We start from the raw sequence: 17,423 nt of genomic DNA on the forward strand, positions 1-17,423 counted from the left end.
ACCTCCCCCACATTGCCTTCCCGTGCTGTGCTCCCCAGTCTCCAGCCCTTCTGCTCCACAGGAGGAAGGGCTCTCTCCTCTGCCCCAGGGCCTCAGGCCCACAAGGCTAGACCAGGGCTCAGAGGCCTACTGCAGCTCCCTGCAATGTGTCCTCCTCCCAGAAGCTCATCGAAGGATCATCCAGACTGGCCTTTCCCACCTCACAGAAGATATGACATTAATAGGCAGATCCAGTTGAAAATGAGAGACCAGCCTTGCACTTTTCTTAAACGCTTTATGCTTGCTGTCCTTTCCTGGTGACTGGTCATCAATGATCACAGAAATAGAGGTTAATGAAAAGCTCAGAAATATGCATATGTATTTAGTATGACAGCTTCCTTTATGGATGGATGTATTCATTCACTGAATAAGTATTTATTGAACATTCATTATCTGCCAGGCACTATTTAGGTGCTAAAGATGTTATAGGAAAACTGAATAAGCAGGCATGTGTATTTCCTATTGGATTCTTACAATAGCCTCATGATGCAAATGCTAGTTTAATCCCTGTTTTTCAGAAGAGGAAACTGAGTGTATTAGATCAGGCTGCCATCACAGAATACCACAGATGAGGTGGCTTGAACTAGAGAAATTTATTTTGTCACTGTTCTGGAAGCTAAATGCCCAAGATCAGTGTGCCATCAGAGTTGGTTTCTTTTTTCTTTTTTTTTTTTTTATTTTTTTTCTTTTTTTTTTTTCAACGTTTTTTATTTATTTTTGGGACAGAGAGAGGCAGAGCATGAACGGGGGAGGGGCAGAGAGAGAGGGAGACACAGAATCGGAAACAGGCTCCAGGCTCCGAGCCGTCAGCCCAGAGCCTGACGTGGGGCTCGAACTCACGGACCGCGAGATCGTGACCTGGCTGAAGTCGGACGCTCAACCGACTGCGCCACCCAGGCGCCCCTTTTTTCTTTTTTTAAAAATTTTAATGTTTATTTTTGAGAGAGACAGAGAGAGACAGAGACAGAGCACAAGTGGGGGAGGGGCAGAGAGAGAGGGAGACACAGAATCCAAAGCAGGCTCCAGGCTCTGAGCTGTCAGCACAGAGCCTGACACAGGGCTCAAATCCACAAACTGTGAGATCGTGACCTGAGCCAAAGTCAGACGCTCAACCAACTGAGCCACTCAGGCGCCCCCAGAGTTGGTTTCTGATGAGAGTTCTCTTCCTGCCTTGCAGACAACTTCTGGCCTATGCTCTCTGCGTGCATAGAGAGAGCTATCTCTGATCTCTTATAAGGACACCAGTCTTATTGAATCAGGGCTCTACCCTTATGACCTCATTTAACTTTAATTACCTCCCTAAAGATCCTGTCTTCAAATATAGCCACACTGGCGGCCAGGGCTTCAATAGATGAATGAAGAAGGGGTACAGTTCAGTCCACATAGCTCAGAGGCTTTGAGAAATTGGGTGGCTTTCCCAAGGTTGACAATTAGTAAGTATTGGAGGTGAGATTCAACCCAAGCTTTGCCTGTGCACTAACCACCAGGCAATCCTGCATCTCATCTAGGCCTGAATCCTTACCCTCCTTTCCTGTGAGGGAATTAGATACAGCGGTAAACACGGCTTCCTTAAGGAGCCCATGACTTTCAGGTGTTCTGTTACTTGAGTGAATTTTAGAACATTAATATCTGAGAAGTGTTGGGGCAAAAAGAAGGGCCTGGCGTCTGACTTTGTTTAAACCAGGGACTGAGGAAACACAGATGAGGATCATGAATGTAAGACTTTTCTAGGGCACTGTAACTTGCCTGTTTATTATTTTGGTGATGTCCTGGCTGTTGGCACAAAAAAGTGAAGGTCACGTGCTTACATCTTTGGAGGCCATGGGGCTAGGGACACTGGGGAGAGAACCCCAGGGCTGAGCTGGCCACAACCTTCAGAGAGGAAGACCAGATGACTCCTGGGACCTACAGGCCAAAGGGCACTTTAAGAAGCTATGAAAAATCACTGGGGTGGCTTAACAGGGAGCCCATGCGGTACAGTGGGAAAAACTGAGAGAACAAAAATAAAGAAACAATCCAGGTCTGGGTCAGGGACAGGGGTCTCCTCCCTAACCTCCACTCTCCAATTGACCTTTGTTCCACATTTGGACCCTATTGCAGGGGGTAACCTCCCTCATGAAGGGGACTCTCTATGGGACAAAGTCAGCAGATCAAAGTCTACAGCAGGAGGCTCTAGATACCAGCCCCACCGCCAACCCAAACTGAGTGGGTTTCCCAGTAAGTACCCCCCTTGCCTCAGCCATACCCCCCCCCCCTTCTGTTTGGGGCTTTGCATAGGCAAATGCCATGAGCGGGGTGAGTGAAAGGGTCACAGGCACAGAGGATGGAATCGTGCCATCTGGGTGGGGGCATTGGCCTGGACAGATTAGGAAGAAGGGGGTGGAAGGAGGCCTGCCTCGTGGCTTTGTCTCACACTGGCCAGCCCTGTGCGGTGAGGACTGTGCTTCTTACTAATTACACAGGCAGATTTGGACAACTTCTTTCTCCTCTGGCACAGGACTGCTTTGTGCATAACCATAGCTATTCCCTCAGCATGAATTCCTAGAAGTGGTATTGCTGGAAGGTCACATTTTGGTTGCAATGCCCCATTGTCTGGTAGCACCCAGTGCCTGTTCTAAGGCTCTTGCATAGCACGCGGTGATTCTCCACATTTTCCAGACCTCAGTTACTGATCTCTAATGGGAACAGGCTGTAATTTGTAGGTCCAGAATAGTCTAAATCCACCCTAAGAAAACAGCTCTCCAGAGCACTGTTTCCCTTATTTGCATGATCACAAGAATCGCTAGAGAACTTGTTAAAAGTCTTAGATTCTCAGACCTTCCATGAGATCTTTTTTTAAAATATATTTATTTATTTTTGAGAAAGACCAAGACAGAGAGCACGAGTGGGGGAGGGCTGAGAGAGAGGAAGATAGAGAATCCCAAGCAGGGGATAGAACTCATGATTCGTAAGATCATGACCTGAGCTGAAACCAAGAGGTGGACACTTAAGCAACTGAGCCACCCAGGCACCCTCCCCCCCTTACCTGAGATCTTATGGATTGGATGCTCCAGGAGGGAATTGGGAATATATATATATATATATATATATATATATATATATATATATATATTTAGTTTTGAGACAGAGACAGAGCATGAGCTGGGCAGGGACAGAGAGAGAGGCAGACAGAATCCAAAGCTGGCTCCAGGCTCTGAGCTGTCAGCACAGAGCCTGCCTTGGGCCTCAACCCACGAACGGTGAGATCACGACCTGAGCCGAAGATCACCGACTGAGCCACCCAGGTGCCCCAGGAATCTATATTATTTTTAACAAATAAACATCATAGATCAATCTTATGATCAGTCAAGTTTGGGAAACTCTGTTATATAGGAAACAGTCTGAGAACATGTAACTTCTAGGACATTTTTAGAATCACATATGGACTTTTGCTTGTTTGGAACACAGGGGTCCCCAGCAGGGAGAGAACGTGACACAGACCCTGCTCTCAAGGGGCCACTACAAGTGATGGAGAGGGCACATCCAAGATGTTCAATCTCTGGGCTTGAGTTTCCTCTTGTGTAAATGGGGATGTCAGTAGGGGTTCCTTTTAGTGAGGGAGCTTCTGAGGGTCAAATGAGGTGATGGCACAAGAAACACACAGCACCCACAAAATAAATATCAGCTTTCTCTGAGACAGCGGTGTCCTGCTTCACATAGATGTTACCAGCGGACACGGTGGGTGGTGCGGTCTAGCCGGGATCCCCGGTGTAGCAAAGTGGGAAGCACTGTGAGAAGGAGTTGGGGGGGGGGGGAAGGCAAGCCGGCTGTGGCCAGAGGTCTCAGGGGTGAGCATGCGGAGCAGGAGATGGGGGCGGCTGGACTCCTAGAGAATAGAAGGGGACCTGAGCCATTCTTTCTGGCCAGTGAGCATGTCCTGCATTTGGGGCATTCTCCACCTTATAAATCCTGATTCCATCCACAGGAGCCCAGCGACGTCTTCCCAGCCTCCTTTGCAGCTGGGATGCAGGCATTCGGCCAGTCACATGCCCCCGTGTTAGACTTTGTGTCTGAAGCAGGCACCAAGAGGAAGCCGCCCTGGGGAGGGGATGACCTCTGTATCCTACTTCTGGAGGCTGAGGAGGTTGAGACCCCCTTGGGACCACCAGGGCCCAGGTGAGTGGTATTGGCAATAGTTTTGTCTATGCCCAGAGGTGCCTCCACCAGGCCAACTTGGCCCTGACTTTTGAACCATTGTTTCTGGCTGTTTTTCTGGTCCTCCAGGAGATGCTGTGAGCTACAGAATATCTTTAATAAATTGTTTTTCCGCCTAAACTAGCTAGGGTGGGTTTGTCTTACTTTCAGTTAAGAACTCCAGAGTTGAGACCACAGAAGCTCAAACTCTGAGGCCAGGCATAGTGGGTGTCTCCTACAAAGGTCAGACCGGGTAGAAAGAAGTGTCATAGCTTTATATTTCTATCCTCTTGAGACTGTGTTTATGACAAATATTAATTATTTTTACAATTAAAAAAATCAGTCAATACAAATGTAAACAACAACGGCAACAACAGAAGAAGAAAGAAGCAAGGGAAGGAGAAGGAGATAACCTGGATTTCAAATGTGAGGAAGCACGGGGGGAAGGATGCATTAGGGAGAAGCAGGGCCCTGGAGGTGGCCCAGGGGAGGTCGTCAGGTTGCAGGGCTACCCACAGCCAGCTTTTCCTTAGCCAGGAAAGTACTGGGAAAGGTGGGAAAAAAAAACCCAGAGGGTATTGATAATACAGGAATTCTTCTCCCAGGGGAACAGGAATCCATAGAGGCAAGTGGAAAGGGTGGGATAGATCGTAGAAGTTTCTGAACATGAGGCTAGGGCCAAGTCAGTGGCATGGGACAAGCCTGAACTGCAGGGCTGGAGAGGGGAGACCTGGAAGTTATAAACAAGGTCCTGTGAGGAGTCAGGGAGAAGGAATTCTCAAGATATTTTTACCTGAGCAGGTGGAGCCTGAGTCCAATTGAACTGTGTGGTTGGGTTAAAGTTAATCTCAGGGACCCTCCCTCTATCTCCCTGAAAGTGATACAAAGCTTGGTGTGTAGCATGTCTCTGTATTTTTCTGGAGGCCGGAACACTATTTTCCTTCAGATTTTCCAAGGGTTAGGGTGGGGCCTGACAGTTGACGCCAGCTTTCTAGGTCTCCAGGGTAAAGAGCACTAGCCGGTACCACCTTCCACCTGCCTCCGTCCCACACACCCTGCCCTTCCCTGTCCCTGAGCCTTTGCTCATAGCAGATTTGGTCATGTCCCAGCTCTGCCTAAAACCCATAAGGGACACACCATGGCTCCTTGAATAAAGACCAAATGTCTCTGTCGCCTTGTAAGATCAGGCCCCTACCTGCTTCTCCTGCCTAGCCCCTCCATTTTCCCCATGGACTCACACTCAACTTCTCTTTGAGGTGAATACAGGATGCAGGTGGGGGAAGGGCCCATTCTGCACCCTGCTGACTTCAGGAAATTCCAGTTGGAAGAAATTTAGATCTTTATTCAGTCCTTAGAGAATATAACAAAGAGGGAAAGCACGCTTAATGTATAGCAACAGACAGTAAAAAGGAAAAAAGGACTCTGCTCTGTGTATGTAATAGTTCAAAAACTCTTACCCCACCCCCACCCGGCACCGCTTTCCTCAGCTCAGCTCTGCAACTGGCAATGCTCTCTTCACAGATGGTGGAAGCACACACGCCTTCGCCAGACCCCAGCCCTCTCCCCTCCACCTGGGCCTGATTATGAAGATCACCATAACTTCTTCAGCTATTTTAAAACTTGATCCATTAGCCCACTGCCCAGATTCTACAAAGAAGCACCTGGATAGAGAGCCCAGGCAGTGTCCCAGGGTTTGGGAAGCCTGGATAAGGTGGGGGTAGGGGGCAGGGTGGCTGCAAATGCTTATAATGTTACATGGCTTTTTTCATCCCTTTCTAGCCTTTTCTAGAGGCTGCACACTTGCCATTCTTTTGCTGGAACACTCTGTCCCCTTTCCTCCCTTTTCCTTCAGGCCACAGCTTATGTGACCCTCAGCAGGGGTCCCAGACCAGGGCAGTCTGTCTCTCCCTTACAATACACCCTCTCTTGCGGCTCCCCCCATAATTAGATCTAGAGGTTTATTTCAGAGCTACACTAGGGACTCCCACTCGACTGGAAGCCCTGTAAATGGGTAGCGACTGTATCCGTTCAGTTCACAGCCAAATTCCAAGTGCCCAGCCCACAGCTTGGCACATAACAGGCTCTCAACAAATATTTGAGCTACATACTCAAATCTCACTCAAAGCCTGCCTCTCTGTGAGCACCTACTATGTGCTGGGCATTAGCCTGGACACTGGAAAGACTGCACAGAATGGCAGAAAAAAAAATCCCTGACCTCTGGAGCCTACATTTTATAAGGAGAGAGGGATATGTAAGTAAGAATTTAAAAAAAAGAAGAAGTCTGCCTCTCTGCAAACATCTTTGGTCTCTCTCTTCCTAAAGCCATAGCTTGCTCCTTTACTGCCCATTGGACACCAACCACTAGGCCTCCATTAAGCACAGTGTCCGGAGACCCTTTTCCTGTTTCCCTGCAAACAACTCTCTTCCCTAAATACAGATGGATTACCAAGGACTCTTCTCTGGGTATCCGTGACTGACTGTGCCCTTACCCTACTGGTTCTTTTCCTCTATTTACCTTCCTGTGTGGGGGGTGGGGGGAGGGCATCTACTCCTCTCCCCTCCCTCTCTGCACTCTACCCCCTCATTCCTCCACCCCCTATCTCCCTGGACAGATGTAATATGGCCCTGCCTAGGTTTCCCTCTTCAGCTCAGAGCCAGTGAGCCAGATATCTGCTACTCCCGCTGCTTCCTTGTTTCTTTCTCCTAGGACTGGTGAACACAGAGATTACGGAAAACCGGCCTGGCCTTTTACTCCCCCTTCGGAGAGACCAGGCACTGCCGCTAGCGGATGTGTCTCCATCCCCACATCCTTCCTTGATGGGTGTGGAGGGCCCTGAGGTCACCCTCCCCACCTTTACCAACGGAAAAATTGAGACTCAAGCAGAGGTGGATGCTGGGCCTTGGGCCAGGGACATCCAATCTTACACGCGGGACTAGAGCCCTCGATCCCTTCACCCCGGCCCGGTCCGCTACAGGTCCGCAGACGTTCTACGGGAAAGGGCGGCCCCTGGTGGTGAAGAGAAGCGTGGCTGCCTGTCCTCATCCTGAGGATGGGCAGACAGATGAAGGGGCGTGGCCTGCAGGACCACCAACCCAGGTTAATTACCACCTGCTGTTGATGCCAGGACCTTGCAGAAATCTGTGACGCTCTACACAAACGGAAGATTTTAAAAACATGTGCAGGGGCGCCTGGGTGGCTCAGTCGGTTAAGCGGCCGACTTCGGCCCAGGTCATGATCTCGCGGTCCGTGAGTTTGAGCCCCGCATCGGGCTCTGTGCTGACAGCTCAGAGCCTGGAGCCTGTTTCAGATTCTGTGTCTCCCTCTCTCTGACCCTCCCCCGTTCATGCTTTGTCTCTCTCTGTCTCAAAAATAAAATAAACGTTAAAAACATGTGCAAACAAGATAGAAGGTGTTATTAAGACAATGAGTTTTGTTTATGATTTTACTATTTTTTTTAAGATTTTATTTTTAAGTAATCTGCACACCCAACCTGGGGCTTGAACTTACAACCCCGACACCAAGAGCTACATGCTGTACTGACTGAGCCGGCCAGGTGCCCCTCTGTGCTTTAAATGACGGTTTTAACAAACTTTTATTTAAAACATTCATGTGCCAAGAATAACCCTGTCAAAATGGGAATCTTGCAGTTGCATCAGGATGTGTAAGCAGTAGGTGCAGGTACTTTCATGTACAGAATAGGTATGTTCCTGAGTCGCTCCCATGGCTCTGAAGGGGAAAGAATCCAACTTTTGTTGCACCTTACCCTTAGCCACATTCCCTGTGATGACCTAATTGACACTGCCCTGTGACTTTACCTGCGCCCTGTAGGCTGGATCTTCAGGAAACAGGGATAGGCATAAAATGGCTTTTGGTATATGGCAGGCAAGTGACACAGGCTCTGACTCCAGAGTCCAGTGCTCAGCCCAGGAATGCAGAAGTTCGCTATCACAGGAGAGTCTTATTAAAGAGTCCAGGGACTGGGGCAAGGTTGTCTCCAAGTTTCCATGGTATCTATCTCTCGTCTCTAGGGGCAGAGGGGCTATGTAACAAAGACTTGTTGTCTTAACAAAAAGACTTGGAAAACCGAGCCTTTGAGAATTTCCCAGACAGAAATGGGCATGCTTAGAGACCACTTGACTAATTAATATGACCCCCACTCCTGTTACCAAGGGAACCTGGGCAATCTACTTTGAATATCCTTTCTGGAGTGGTTTCTAACTATTCCAAGATTAAATGAAACGTTTCTAGGAAACAGCTGGTTCGACCTAACTACAGAAGAATAAAATCTCACTGACATTACAGGGTTGTGGCTATACCTTAGATATTTTCCTATCAACCTTGATGATCAGGGACACAGCAGTACATGAACAGATCAGAAAGTGTATAAGCTGAAAATAGGGCTGGAGACAGAAAGTCCAATGTGTTGCTGGCCACTGTGGTGTCACTGCTCCCGATACAGGTGTAACCTGAATCCCCACTTGGGAGCCAGAAATCAGCTGAGAAGAGGCCTCTGGAGAGACACTGCCTTGGCTCTGGAGGGTGGATGAAGTGAGCTCATCGTACTGAGCAGACTGGACTGAGTTCCTGACTTGTACTGAAGGGATTGGGTAAGTCTCTTCTGTAATGCCTCAGACGATCCTTGGATAACCAGGAAGTTAGGACAAGAGTCTGGCCCTTGACCCCGAGCCGTAAGCAGACCATTTTGAGAGAAACCTACTGAATGAGACCGCCCTGCTTATAACTTCCTGGCAGCCCCCTCAGCCTTATCAAACTCTGCCATGTAAAGCTAATGCCTGGGCGCAGGCACTGACAGTGGTCCGAAACCAGGCCCCGAACATCCGGACATACATCCAGGACCGGGAGAACCCAGGCCTTCCCGGAGCTTCTCCAAGAGACTTGCAGCCCGTACAAGGACCCTAAAAGGCTTAGTCCCGTCTCAGGGTCCGGGCTGCTCTTCCCTCCTGGGAAAGGGAGTTCGTTCTAGGAGATGGAGGAGAGGTCAGGGAGGCGAACTCTGCATCCCCCTACCGCCGAGGGGCCAACACATATTCCCTTTCCGTAGCAGCCCAGGCTCGCGGGGAAGGCGGGTCCGGGCTCCGGTTAGCGGAGGAGGGCTCGGACCCGCGACGCCGTGGTCGAGCAGTGTGTGCAGGGGCGGCGGGGAGCTGGGCTGGCGGGAGAGAAGATCCTCTCCTCCGTACCGGGGCAGCCCCCATCCAACGATGGAAGATCCCATCACGCCGGTCACTCTCTTCCGGTCCTGAGCGTCCTGGTCTCCGAGGCCCCGCCCCGCAGCCCACTGCCTGCTGGGATTTGTAGTTCGCGGGGGGCGGGCCGGCACGGCCTGCGAGTGCTGGAGTCTGTGCGTCCAGAGGTCTAATGTGCTGTCCCGGTCCTCGTGACTCATGCCTGAGGGCTCACTCGCCTGGGGATTGGCATTGAAGTCGCAGACCACAGCTCCCGAGGCCCCGCCCCGTGGCCCACTCCTACCGGAACTTGTAGTTCGGACTGGGGTTCCGGCCTGGATGGGGCCGGGGGTGGTATGTCCCACCCCAGCCGAGTCTGGCGTGTTGCCATCCTAATTTTTCATTGTCCTGGATCTGGACAGTAGTCCTGGCGCGGGACTCGCAGCTCCGACCGGGATCCCTGTGGCCTTTTCCATGGCCTCAGCGGCCCCTGCAAGACCAGCCTCTAGATGGGCAAACTGAGGCACCAAGAGCTGAGGCTTCTGGCTGCAGTCAGCCCTGGTGTCAGGCAGAGCCAGGCTGAGTGTAAACTTGGGAAAGGAAAGGCCAGAGTGAGGACTCGGCCTGGGAGACCCAGCCCAGGCCTGTGGACCACGCTGGGCAAGGGGAGGTCCAAGGACCCTTTCAGTTCTTGAAAGAGTCTGCGAACTCTCTCAAAATGAAGAACAGATCCTCCCGGCACTGGCTGAGCATATGTTAGAGCTGACTGCCTCATAGGGTTGACAGGTAAAATTCTTATTTGCCAAATTTGGCAGCCTTACAGAGGGAAGGAACTCAGGGAGGGACGAGGTTTCTTGTGAAGAAGAAAACCAAGAAATTGGCTAACCATGTTTCACACTTTGCAGTTCACATAAATGGGGTTTGGAGGTCGGTTTTTTGGAGGTTTTTTTTTTTTTTTTTTTTGAAGTATAGTGACATACAATTATTAGTCAATTGTATTAGACAATTATATTAGTCTCAGGTGTACAACTGACAATTATATATATTAGGAAATGTTTATTACCATTAAGTATATAGCTATCACTAAGTATAGTTACCACCTGGGGGTGGGAGTATTTTGCAAAGTATAAAGTTCAGGGCATGGGTGAGGAGTTACTATCATGAGAATTTGAACCTGAGACACTGGAGAAAAGGCTTTGGGCCTTCAGGAGTTTCATTTTAAAGGGGAAGGTGGTACACTTACTATAATTATGTAAGATGTCTCCATCAGGAGAAGCTGGGTGGTAGACACATGGGACCTGTCTATACTATATATATATATATTTTTTTTTTTTTAATGTTTATTTATTTTTGACAGAGAGAGAGAGAGACAAGCATGAGTGGGGGAGGGGCAGAGAGAGAGGGAGACACAGAATCCAAAGCAGGCTCCAGGCTCTGAGCAGTCAGCACAGAGCCTGACACGGGCCCAAACTCACAGACCGCGAGATCATGACCTGAGCCGAAGTCAGCGCTTAACCGACTGAGCCACCCAGGCACCCCTGTCTATACTATATTTTTAAAGTGGGGTGCAAACGGGTCAAGGATGGCCTTACCGCTCAAAGGTTACAAAGCCCTTTGGGTGTTTGTTGACTGCTTTATTGAGTGTAGAATTCAACGTTTTTTAGTATATTCACAGACTTGTGCAACTATCACCACAATTTAATTTCAGAACATTTTCATCACCCCAAAAAGTAGCCTGTACCTATTAGCAGGCACCCCCTAAACCACCTTATCCCCTCCAGCCCTAGGCAACCATTAATCTACTATTTATTTCCACAGATTTGCTTATTCTGGACATTTCATGAAATCATATAATACATTGTTTTTTGTGATGGGATTCTTTCATTTAGCATGATGTTTTAAATTTTTTAAAGTTTATCCAGGTTGTAGCATGTATCAGAACTCCATAGTGTTTTTTGCAAGTTCTTGTGAGTCTATTATTATTTTGAAATAAATCTTTTTCTTTCTCTTCTTCCTTCCTTCCTTCCTTTCTCTCTTCCTTCCTTTCTCTCTTTCTTCCTTCCTTCCTTCCTTCCTTCCTTCCTTCCTTCCTTCCTTCCCTTCCTGCCCCAGTTGCCTGGTGCCCTCCTTGCCACCACAGTGCTCCACCGGATCTCCTCCTGACCCACTCATTCATGCTGTACTGGACAGTCCCACTTTCCAAGAGGTCACCAAGGAATTCCAGCATGTCACTCCCCAGAATGTCTCTGAGCACTCAACAGCTTTATTCAGAAAATATGGCATGGGGTCCCTGGGTGGCTCAGTTGGTTAAGCAATCTGACATTGGCTCAGGTCATGATCTCGTGGTTTGTGAGTTCGAGCCCCACGTGGGGCTCTGTGCTGACAGCTCAGAGCTTGGAGCCTGCTTCAGATTCTGTGTCTCCCTCTGCCTCTTCCCCACTCACGCTCTGTCTCTCTCTCAAAAATAAATAAATATTAAAAAATTAAAAAATAACTTTTAAAAGAAAATATGGCAGTTCATGGGACACCTGGGTGGCTAAGTCAGTTAAGCATTCGACTCTTGATTTCAGTTCAGGTCATGATCTTACTACTCGTGGGACTGAGCCCCACATCGGGCTCTGTGCTGAGTACAGAGCTTGCTTGCACTCTCACGTCTCTCTCTGCCCCTCCTCCTGCTTGTGTGCACAGGCATACGCTCTGTCTCTCTCAAAGTAAATAAGAAAACTTAAAGAAAAAAAAGAAAAAGAAAATATGGTAGCCCAGACCCCTGGCCGTTCCTCAGAGCTGGTTGAAATGATCTAGAAAAATTTATTACAGATCAAATTTAAAGGTTAGACCCATCCTGAGTCAATGCCGTCAAAGGAATTTTTGGGGGAATTTTGATTGTTGGAATTTTAAGTGTTGCAACAGATCTCTGCCAGCTTCCCAGGCTGAGGAAATGCAACATCTCAGCCTGAGCTGTGCCTCTGGATTGGAGTCAGAGGACCCAGAAGGGACCTTATCTGGTGCCTGCATTTTACAGATGGGAAACAGACTAGGAGAGGACCATATGGCAGGGTAGTTAGAAGCCAGGTTGGGAACTCAATTAGTTCCCAATTTCAGGAAATTCTTAGCCCTGGAAATCAATCCATAAGCCTGGGTCCATGAACACAGAAGCAGAGAGCTGGGCAGCTTGGGTGGCTCCAGACATTGGCCGGAGCCCAAGTAGCCAAACCCGGAAGTCAGTGTTGGATGCCTCTCTCCTGGTTTCCTTCAGCCAGATGTTTGTCCTAGAAGTAGGAGTTTATTAATAATAATGGTAACAGCAGCTTGCATGTGTCTAGGCCTTTATTCTTTTCAAAGAACCTCCCATGGGTCATCTTACTGGATACCCACAATCCCCTAAGGTAGGATGGCTGGGTTATTGTCTTCCCTTCACAGTCGAGGAACCTTGGCTCAGAAGGCTTAAGTGACTTTCCCAAGGTACCTTGGGGCCATTCAAGAATGTGGGAATTTTGCTCTCTAATCTGTTAATACATTTAGTAAAAATAATAATAATAATTTTTTTGAGTGTCTATTACCTGCTAGATGTGTTACAGGGTGCCAGGGTCTGTGGGGGAGCAAGTATTTCTTGTCCCCTTCAAGATCCTTCTAGTGGGACTAAAAATCAAATTGACATGAGACAGATTAACAAGAGAAAATCATATTTCGTAGCGTACATATGGGGAACCCACACAGACATGGAAATTACAGAGACAGGCAAAATGAGATATATATATGTCATTCTGAATTAAGGAGAAGGTGATAGGGCTCTGGGGCTTCAAAGGGAAAGAATGCAACTCACAGGATGATGAAAAAGAGTAAACGTTTGGTAAATGTTTTCTAGGCCACTCAGAAACAATGGGATATACAGGACTTTGCTCAAACAGGCCTTGTTAGGTTCCTTCCTATCTACTATATCTAGTTCATAGTATAATGTAGTTATTCATAGTGATAGCGGTCTTTCTGGAGCAGACCCTCTATCTAAATTCTTTTTAGGCATCTGGCAGGGAAAGGGAGTAAAGAGGTTTTCCTGAATCTGCTAGGTTTTGATTGCTTTTTTTAAAATGATTATTTAGAGGAGGGGAGGGGCAGAGAGAGAGAGAGAGAGAGAGAGAGAACCCCAAGCAAGTATTGCACTGTCAGTGTAGAGCCCAATGCAAGGCTTAAACTCCCAAACCATGAGATCATAACCTGAGCCAGAATCAAGAGCCAGATGCTTAACCGAGTGACCCGTCCAGGTTCCTCTTGCTTTTTAACTCAATATAATCTTTGTGCCAAAGTGGCCCATCTTAAGATGGCTTGCCCTTGGACACTTTAGTTCACAAGGATAACCTGACATAGCTCCTGGGCTGGAAGAGCCAACGGTGTGTTGGGAGAGGCACACATGGAGTAGATGATAAAAAGTGGTGGCAAGGGAACTCTCTACGGGGGTGGAAGTGCTTTATATCTTGGTAGGATGTTGGTTTACTTGGGTGTTTGCATATGCCAAAACTCATTGAGCTATATGATTATGATGTGTGCATTTCACTGTCAATTTTACCTAAAAAATGTAGAAAATGGGAATGCTCTGGGAAGACTATGCCTAGCTGGGCTTTGGCAGGGCACAATTGTTGGGAAGCGGGCCAGGGGCAACTCAATCACCTGTGGATACAATTCCACCTTTGCTAGTGGGGTATGGTTGAAAAGTTTTCCCATGGAAGCTGTGGACCCAGATAGTCCAGAGGCCTTGACGCTCAGAGTACTAGGGACCACAGAGGAGGGAGGCAGGGATCGCTGCACATTTCAGGGGACAGATATTTCAGCTGAGTCTGCAGGGTGAGCAGTTGTCCGAGGACGGTGGACAAGTGGAGGTTTCTAAGCACTGCTCAGTGAAGTGTGGTTGTCCAGAATGACCTAGATGGAAAGGGGTAGAACCAAGCTTTCAACTGCTTCTCTAACCCCATCAGTGGGCCTCAGTGAAATTCAAGCTGGTTGGATTTTTTTTTTAAATAAATTTAATTAATTAATTTTTAAAAGTTTTTTAATGTTTATTTATTTATTTATCGATAGAGAGCAAGCTGGGGACGGGCAGAGAGAGAGAGAGAGAGAGAGAGAGAGGGAGAGAGAGAATCCCAAGCAGGCTGTGCAATTTCAGCACAGAGTCCGATGTGGGGCTCGAACCCAGGAACCTCGAGATCAGGACCTGAACCTAAATCAAGAGTCTGACACTTAACCGACTGAGCCACCCAGGTGCCCCTATTTATTTTTTAAAAGTAAACTCTACTCCCAATGTGGAGCTTGAACTCAGGACCAGGAGATGATCCAACTCTGTGCTGACAGCTTAGAGCCTGAAGCCTGCTTCAGATTCTGTGACTCCTTCTCTCTGCCCCTCTCCTGCTCACACTCTGTCTCTCTCTCTCTCTCAAAAATTAAAATTAAAATTAAAAAAAAAAGAAAAAAGAAAAAGAGAAGGGTGAGGTATTGTAGGTCTAACATCAGCTTTGAAGCTAGACCAGCCTGGGCTAGAATCCTGCTTCTGCTACTGAACTGGCAGTGTGACCCTGGACAAGTCACCTCCTCTGAGCCTCCCGGACACTTCTCTGTCCATTAAGCATAATTATGCATAATTATGATGGTAGTAGGCCTGAGGACAGAACCACCTCCTATAGTAGTGGCAGTAGCACTGAGTACAGGGGGCCTGGGTGGCTCAGCAGGTTGTGTGTGGAACTCTTGATTTCGGCTCAGGTCATGATCCCGGGGTCATTGGATTGAGCCCTGCAGCCGGCTCTGCGCTGAGTGTGGAGCCTGCTAGGGATTCCCTCTCTCTTTCTAAAAACTAATAATAATAACAATAAAGCACTGAGTACATAGCAGGCACTCACGGGTCAGACAGCAGCAGGGACAGATAACAGTAGTTAGAGCTTGATTGAGACCAAGGATCTGGACACTGCAATCCCCTGGCAGAATTTTCTGCACTGCATAGCTGTTGTTAGCCTCCCCAATACCCACCTCAATTCTAGGTCCACTTGGATGCGGCAGGCTCAGCAGCAACCCCCCCCCCACCCACCCAAGCTGGGCCCCTCTCTGATTCCCATGTAGGGGGAGGGCCCCAAGCTACCAAGCAAGGTGCTGTTAGGCAAGTAGAATTCCAAGGTCTGACCGCCAGCGCCCAGTTCCCCTATAGAAGTCGGAGAGGCTCAGCTGGCCCAGGGCCGCCTCCTTGGGGTGCCCTCTCCTCCCTCTCCTCTTTGGGGCACACCCGCTTGCCTAATTGTGTCTTCCCACTTCCCGAAAGGAGGGGTGGGAGAGGGCGGGCGCTTGCTAAAGAAATGTTTTATTTTACTCCATCTGAGACAAACTGAGCATTCCTGCTGCGGGAGACCGGAGGGAGAGGAAAAATGTGAGTCTGGTTTAAAAACACATACACACATACACACACACACACACACACAAACCAAAAAAACAAAAAAAAGAAGTTTTAGAGTCTGGTTACCAGATAATGTCTTTAGCATTGTTTGAGTTCCAAGGTGCTTGGGATTCCCAGGTTGAGTGATCTGCTCTTGTTTCATTGTTAATTTGCAAACCTCTTTTGATTTTTGTGGTGATGGGGTCAAATTTAGCCAAGTGAGGCTCAAATGTGGAGAACAGTGACTCCCAGTTGTCCTTGTGTCCTTGGTCATGCACAGAGTCCAGAACCTAAAAGCCACCCTGGTTATGTGCCAGTGCAGACTAGAGTGGGTAAACCTTGCTAGGGTGGGAGAGAAGGCTGGACAAAGGGTGGTGATGTGTGGTTTAACTTCCCATGCCCCTGCCAGCTCCACCATGAGTTCATGGTGGGAGGTGGGGGTTGGGGGGGGACTACTTCCTGAGGTGCCTGGCACATGTATTGGGGTCCCCTAGTAAATTCTCTTTGGGGGGAAGAAAAAGAAGTCTAGGTTGACTGAGTATCTATTTGCTAATTAATTTTATGATCTCAATCTTTGCATTTATCTTTATGCCCATTTTACAGATCGAGCACAGTGAGGCTCTAGGAGACTAAATACAGCCAGTAAGTAGCCAAACTGTTCAACTCTTTCCATTCTGCCAGGTTATCTGCCCAGTCTCTGATTCTTGTGAGGACAAGGCTCTTGCTGATATTACAACCCAGATTACCCTATTTTTAAGGCCAGCAGTTTGGCTATGGAGACACTCAGATGCCTGCTAGTCTGCATTCTCTGAAGAAAACGTCCCATCTTGCTCTGGTCCAGAAATTTTAACACGTGTATTGACTTAGTTCCACTGCCCAACTTGCTGCCTCCTGGGTGGGGCCTTGACCCTAAAGCCTGAGCCTTATCTCTAATGAGCCTGTGGACCAGCCCTGGGCCAGGGCAGACCTGTGTCCAGGACAGACAGACCAGAGTCCTAGGCTGAGGAGCACAAGTGTGGCTAACTGGGTGCCCACCTTCTCCTGGGGCACACACAGACTCTGCTTCATGCCTCTACAAGGATTCAGAAGGAAATGGAAGCTTCCCTTATACTGCCCCTACTTCCCGTTCCTATGTGACCTGAGTCCCATCCCTGTGCAAGCCACCTGTGCTCTCAGGGCCTCGGTATCCTCCTTTAGAAAGTGTGCGAGCAAGTTGGACAAGACTAGCTCTAGGGTCCTATGATGTGATGTAGGCAAGATGCCCCTGGGTTGAGCCAGAACCACCCTTCTTTTTATGTTTTTCATTTTTTAAAGTAGGCTCTATGCTCAATGTGGGGCTCGAACTCACAATCCCAAGATCATGAGTCACATGCTGTACCGAGTGAGCCAACCAGGCGCCCCGAACCACCCTTCATTTTATGGCCGACCCTCAGAGCGCCCAGTGCCCAGACTGTGTCAGTAAACATCTGGTGAACAAGAAGAACGACCCAAGGTAGACTCGAGAGGTATTTGGCCTGCAGGACACAGCAAAGAATGTTTCCTAGACCCCAGACACTCCCTCATTAGTGAGCTTAAAAAAAAAAACAACCAAATCAAATGGATGCTTTCTGGGCAAGGA

Source organism: Panthera onca, chromosome A3 (genome assembly GCF_046562875.1).
Source record: "Panthera onca isolate mPanOnc1 chromosome A3, mPanOnc1 haplotype 2, whole genome shotgun sequence".
Classification (NCBI taxonomy): domain Eukaryota; kingdom Metazoa; phylum Chordata; class Mammalia; order Carnivora; family Felidae; genus Panthera; species Panthera onca.